We start from the raw sequence: 6,885 nt of genomic DNA, 5'->3' as shown, positions 1-6,885 counted from the left end.
TGGCCAAAATACCAGTTAAGCCGCATCCTCGTCCATCAGGGCATCACACACAAAACATCCTCATCACTGCACGCCACATCTGTCTCCGTGCATGGACTTCAAAACCAAGCCATGCTCTGTGATGAAATTCCACGTACGAAGCAAACACAGGCACTCGTTATAGAGGCCGCCTCACGTTAGCAGGCAAAGATTCCAGAGTTTTCTGCATGACCGTGAGGCTGGGCTGCAGTCAGGACCTGGTCAGCTGTATGTAGGCTGTGGTATTTCTTTCCCCAATGTGTTTGGATGACCTGCTTTGGACAGCCTTTCCCCAATGTCTCAGGCTCAGTGTAGAGACAGGGAGAGCATTTGAGTGGTGCAGCCCACACTGCGATTGCTGCTGTCCCTGTGGTTACTGGGATGTCAGGACTCCTAGCTGCAGGACACCCACTGTAGAGTTACTGGGAGTGAAAATGCATTTCAGTTCATTTCAGTCTCCTCTGTGAGTTGGAGAAATTCCCTATTTCAGACAAATAGTTGAAGAAATGACTAAGCAGGCACTTTATGTAACAGCCATTAAGATAATTGACACTCATTTTGATTCAAGGTACAATATTCTCTGTAAAAAGAGGCATTTTCTGCTTTCCCGAACACTTCTAAAAGACTGGGAATTAAATCTCTTCCCCAATAAAAATTAAAAGCCCAGCTTCCCATCTAAATATTAAAATCTAGCTGGAGCAGGAAGCATCTTCTCACCAGCTCTGGAGGCTGGTGGATACACAGATCCCCAAGGAGGCAAACAGCTGATGTGTGCTGTGTGTTTGATGCTTACTAGAAAGCATCCATCCCATCGTACCGAGGCGGGAGCTGGCGGGAGTGGGGAAGTGGCCAGTCTAGTAAGAAAGGGACACCATCGGGATTTGAGGCAGTCAGCTCCCACAAAGTCGTGGTGTTTCTCCTCACCAGGCAGCCCTAGTGAGTTCTAGTGGGGAGCCTGAGCCCCACTATGCTCTGGGTAGTAAGCAGGGAAGGGAAGCCACAGGCTGGTCGGGTGGACAGCTAGCTTCCGCTCCCCTTTCTCATCCTGCGTGTCCCCAGCCAACTTGTCTTGTTTCATTCTGTTTGAGGCAGGGTTTCACTATATAGCCCAGACCAGCCTCAAACTCACGGTCTTCCAGCCTTTTTCCTGAGTCTCGGGATTATAGATTTGTGCTACTACCATGTCCGAGCCTCGGCCACTTTTAAAACACGTAAATTCGAACCCCACTAATCCTCCAAGGCTCTGTCATCTTTGCAGCGAGGAGCCAGGGGCATGCAGAGGCTGTGTAGCCATTGCCACAGGAGTGTCCCCTCTGCACAGATGAGCTAGTTCCTCAGGTCTCTGGAGACCCTCTCCTATATGCTGGCCCTGTCTGGCATCTGTGCCAGGAGCCCTTCCCTATAAACCATCACAGTGTTGGGTGTCCAGAAGAGAGCATTATACCCTGTTTTTGGTCTGGTCTATCTGATACATTCTTGAGCTTGGTTCCCATGATGCGATCTTAATAAACCCATGTGTCCCCACAGTCTTAATTCACCTCAATGAATTTATAGAGTGACTCCAGTTGAACTCTCAGCAATAAGTCATTTATCAGTCTGTGCTATTGGTAGTGAGAGGCACATGGTGGCGTCACCATGTGTTCACTCAGGCAAAAAGTCATCCTCCATTTTTAAAATGGAGTAAAAATAACTTCTTGCAAAAATACCGTTTCATAGGACAAGGCATAGATTGAAAACCTATTGTTTTACAAAGCATGGAGGAACTCAGAGTAGGTCCCAATCTGATTTCAACTGGCTCCTTGTGTAGAAGACACACACACACACACACACACACACACACACACACACACACACACGTATTGCTTGTGGCTCTCACAGGAAGATTAAGATTGAAGAAGGGTAAATAAGAGTCATGAGCTCTGGCATCAGGCCAGCCAGGGGACCGGAGTCACTGTTCATGTTGATTATAAGATGAGGCTACTCCAAGACTCAGTGCTCCTCATCTGTGAGATGGGGTTGGCATAGGAGGGCGTGGACTTAGGCGAAAACAGGACTGGAGAGTCTGCAGCAAGCTCCACATCCGGGGGCCGCTATTTCTGCCCTGTAACTGATGGATTTTAGATTTTAGAGTTTCACTTCTATTGCTTCCCAAAGAGGCAGGGAAGCAAGGGGCCTTGTACCCACTTCAGCCACTTCTTGGGGAGAGGGAACCACTGGGTTTCACTGTCCTGAGGACAATCCAGGTGTGATTCAGGGGTAAGCCTCTGCAAGGTTGTGAGCCTCCAGGGGCATTAGAAGAAGCCAGATAGACACTCCAGGGGATGCCTCTGCGGAGGGAAGCAGGGGCGGGGCAGGGTGAGGTCCCTGACATTCTTTCTGAACCCTGGAGCCTAGGTCTCTGCTCGTGGATTTGACAACTGGCTTGAGCGCCTGCTGTGCAGTCAGCCGCATTAATCTTTCACGATGCTCATTGTCAGGCATTTGTTTCTTTCGTCTGCTAAAGCCAGAAGCCGTTGGTTCTGGGAAGAGTGCCAGGGCGTTTGTCTTACCATGTGGCAGTGACCTGGGGCCTCCTGAACACTTGGTGTCTTCTCCTAGGAAGGGGTCAGTGCCCAGAGAAGGTTTGAGGGCAGAGGGACTGGGTGGCCTTGGCTTCTCCTTCCCTTTCCTCCTCTGTAGAGCAGGTTAACTGAACTGCCCAAAGTCACTCCATTTTGTCCTGGGTTTAGCTAGGGCCCCACCTGGAGCTTCTAGAGATCCATTGTTTTGCAACATAAAACAAATGGTTTTAATCAACTCAACTGTTGATACTTCTGCCCCTGTCCTGCCCCAGGAGTGATGTGATTGTGGTGTCTGGCTTTCTACACTTGGTACTATCTCTCTTTTGGGTAGAGAGCCTGCTCTTGATTGCCAAAAAATAAAGGACTCGTCATCTGACTGTCACCAGGTGGCCTTCTCCTGTGTCTTGTGTGGGTAAAAGTAGCAAGGGCAGGTGGGCCCTGCTGTGGTGGAGAAAGACGTACAGTGTTGTTGGCAGGTTAGCTTTTGTGTTCTGGAAGACTTCATACCCAGTTGAGGAGCTGAGGGACTAGGCATGCAATGCCTGAGGGACAAGTCTGGGCTGAGTACCAGGACATAGATAGGAGGTCTGTCCCATCCCTGTGATATTTTTTGTCCATAGGTAAGGAATCAGAGGTTGGTGGATTATGCATGGGTCAGCGTGTAACTGGGACGCTGCACAGCTCCAAACTAGCTTGCTATATAGATGCATTAGAGCCATGTGTCCTGGGCTGGGACTAGGTAGCAGAGAGGCAGTGGCCCCATGAAAGGCACTGTGCCTTGGCACTGTTGGGTGATGGTGAACACAGACTCAGGCCAGAACAGCACAGGGGTCCAGCTGCTGATCTCACTTACTATCCATGACCTTGACTTAGAATGTCAACCCCATAGAAAGCAAGCACTGCAGAAGGACCTTCAGATACATCCTTTTTCACCTTGGGGCTGAGGGAGCAGAGAGCCATGGAGACAAGGCCCAGGAAGCAAGAGGGGGTGGGGGAGGGCATGTAAAACCCTCTGTGAACCAGGCATGGCGGTGCAGGCCTATAATCCCTGCATCCAGGAGGCAAGGCAAATGAATCTCAGTGAGTTAAAGGCCAGCGTGGTCGACATAGAAAGTTCCAGGCCAGTCAGAGCTAAGTAGGGAAGGTATTTCTCAAATATAAATACACCTCTAAGTAAAATTCACTGTGACCACACAGGTTCTAGTGTCATCCTGATGCTTCAGGACCTCAGCAGAGCAGAGGGTAGGATGTGCTGGCTGGTTTTGTGTGTCAGCTTGACGGAGTCATCAGAGAGGAAGGAGTCTCGGTTGAGAAAATGCTTCCATGAAATCCAGCTATAAGGCATTTTCTCAATTAGTGATCAGTAGGGGAGGGCCCATTGTGAGTGGTGTGCTGGGATGGTGGTTCTGGGTTCTATAAGAAAACAGACTGAGCAAGCCATGGGAAGCAAGCCAGTAAGTAGCACCCCTCCATGGCTTCTGCATCAGCTCCTGCCTCCAGGTTGAGTTCCTGTAGTCACTTCCTCCAGTGATGGACAATGATCTGGAAGTGTAAGCTAAGTTAACCCTTTCCTCCCCAACTTACTTTTTGTCTCAGCAATAGAATCTCTGACTAAGAGAGTGTGATGAGGACCCTGAAGCTCTTTTCTGGGTTTGTTTGTTTAGTTTGCTGTTTGATTGATTGATTGGTTGCTTTTGGTGGTGGTGGTGGTGGTTCATTAGCTTGCTGTTTGTTTGAGACGGGATCTTGCTAGGTAATCCAGCTAGTCTTAAACTCATGATCATTCCACTTCAGTCTTCTAATTGCTGGGATCCTGTGTGTGTGTGTGTGTGTGTGTGTGTATACCTCACACCCTGCCCCTGCCAAGTCCTCTGTGCTGGGAATTGAATTTAGGGCCTCACACACAGTAGATGATTGCTCTGACCCAAATCCGTGCTTCTAGTCGTCTGCCTATATTCTTGATGAGCTGGAGGGAGGCTTGATTCTGCTACCATTCCCCACAGCATCATGGAACTATTTTCTACATAGTCCTGTCCACAGAACAGGTAGACTCAGCCAGCACTCTAACCCTGTCCTGGGTCTCTCTAGATGACAGAGCTCATGCCCTCCAGATTGGGACCTTCAGGATGCTTCAACTCGGGGTCTTGGCCTTTGTAGGGTACCAAAAAGTCTTCCCCAGTCAGAAGCAGCACAAAGGTCCCAGAAAACTCCAGGTGAGGCCCCAGTTCCACCTCCTGGCTCTAGGTCTGGCTAGGCTTAGCCTAAAGTCGTGTCTGGGAGCTGGGTGTTGGAATACCCCAGGACCTACGGAACATAGGGTGGCCAGAGGTGGGTGCAGATACAATCTGCTCTCCCCCAAATATGCACATGAACCAAGGAGGCTGGGGTGTCTCTTCTAGTACCCAGGTACTTAGCCCTCTGAGTCACAATGTCCCCATCTATAAAGGGACCATGCAGAGCATTCAGGCCTATGACAGAAGCCCCAGGGATCTGGGATGTCCTCCATCCCAGCATCTGTGCCCTTACGAGCCTACTCTTCTGTAAGGTCTCCCCACCAGAGCTCTAGGGCACCTCCCTCAGCTCACGGTGTAACCAAGCGCAGTTCCCTGGACCCAGCCAGGCCTCTCACAAGTGGCTCTGACTTCCTCCTACAGCGATGGGGGCCTCCACCAGTGTGGCCTCCCGTAGACCTCCCTGGGTCTGTTGCTGCTCCTGGCCTCTGTGGCCCTCAGTGGCTCTTCCTCTGTGGTGGTCACAAGCATCCTTACCAGGTGGCCACCTCCTCAAGTCTGAACACGGGCTTTCGCTCTCTCAGCCCTCAGATGATGAAACAAAAGCTGAACATCCTGGCTCCTGGCCTCAAGCCTGTATCCTTCCCTGTAAATAATTTAGACAAACACACATCACTTTCACAGTGGCTGCCCAGAGACTTTTTATCTAATCTAGTCTTTTGAACAATGTTTTCTGAGAACAGGAGTTTGCCATGAGCCCTTTTTTTTTAATGCAAGGAAGATAAATAATGCATGAGGGGAGGAGGGACACCCTGTTGCCAGGAGGAATGGCACGATGATGGCTCAGACCTGAGAACTAGCTCTGCATGTGATGTGACGTGTGTGTGTGTGTGTGTGTGTGTGTGTGTGTAGCCTATAATCCACTGGTGGTTTGTGGACCCCTGTTCCACCTTGTAGCAGTCACTCGCTTTGGGATGTTTCAGAACATGTTTGTGTCAGAGCCTCTTGCTCTGAGCTAAGCTCAAGGTCCACAGCTCCCTGCGATCCCACCAATGAAGAGCTTCCAGAGAGAGCAGGGGATGCCGCCACATAGGGTAATTTGAAGGCACCGGTGGTGTCAAGCCAGAGCTGGTCACTGGCGTGGGGATTATTGGGGTCTTCTCACCCCAGTTCAGCGGCTCACTCATGGATGAAAGGACTGTGTTCACGTGCACAGCCCAGCTGCCATCTTGCAGCTTTTGGCTGAGCGTAACTGAGAGATGGCCCTGGTTTCCCTTAATCTTTGAGCATTTGTCTGTTTCCTGGCTCCTCCCAGCCACTAGCAAGGCATTGTGTCCATGTCTCTGGGGCTTTAGTATTTCATCATTCAGCCCAATTATTGGAAGACTTGTCTCTTCTAGAACATTCTCACCATCATCCTCCAAGACTGGCCTCATTTGTTCCCTTTCATCCCTGCTCTCTCTGCTCCTTGGCCCCTGGGACACTTTTGAGGTCCCCCTCTCCCACCTCTAATCTGGCTCTGGGCTACTGTGGCTTCCTGTTGCTCCGCCCATCACTGCCTCTGTACTGTAACCAGCCTGGGAAGGAGCTGTGTCTTCCAGAGCCGAACTTCTCATCTATGGAGCAAGCAGAGCCTACTTGACATCAGACGGTAAGTAGGCGCAGCGTGCACGCCGATGCCATTTCAAAGAGGCCGGTCTCTTCATGGCTCTTGTGATTGGCTTAAGGTTTTCTCTGAGATCCCCCCACTTCTTTGATGCCTGTCCCAAACCCTCCCCATCACCTAGATCCTGTTCACTGCATCCCAACCTCACAGGGTTCTGTCTTCCCTGGCCTGGCTCTCTTGGGGTCAGGAAAGCCTGGGTATCCATCCTGATTTAGCCACCCACATTCACGTTTAAATATATAAGGGAGAGACCTTATTCTCTCCCTTCTCTCTCTTCTTATTTTGATGTGTGTCCCCTGTCTTTTTAGAATGGGCAAGTATGGCCATGTTGCTTTAAAAAAAGTTTTAAAACTTTAAAAAAAAAACTTTTTATTGACTCTTTGTTAATTTCATATCATGTACCCCAATC

The sequence above is a fragment of the Apodemus sylvaticus genome, chromosome 11 (genome assembly GCF_947179515.1).
Source record: "Apodemus sylvaticus chromosome 11, mApoSyl1.1, whole genome shotgun sequence".
Taxonomy (NCBI): domain Eukaryota; kingdom Metazoa; phylum Chordata; class Mammalia; order Rodentia; family Muridae; genus Apodemus; species Apodemus sylvaticus.
Note: the sequence above shows the minus strand (reverse complement) of the source record.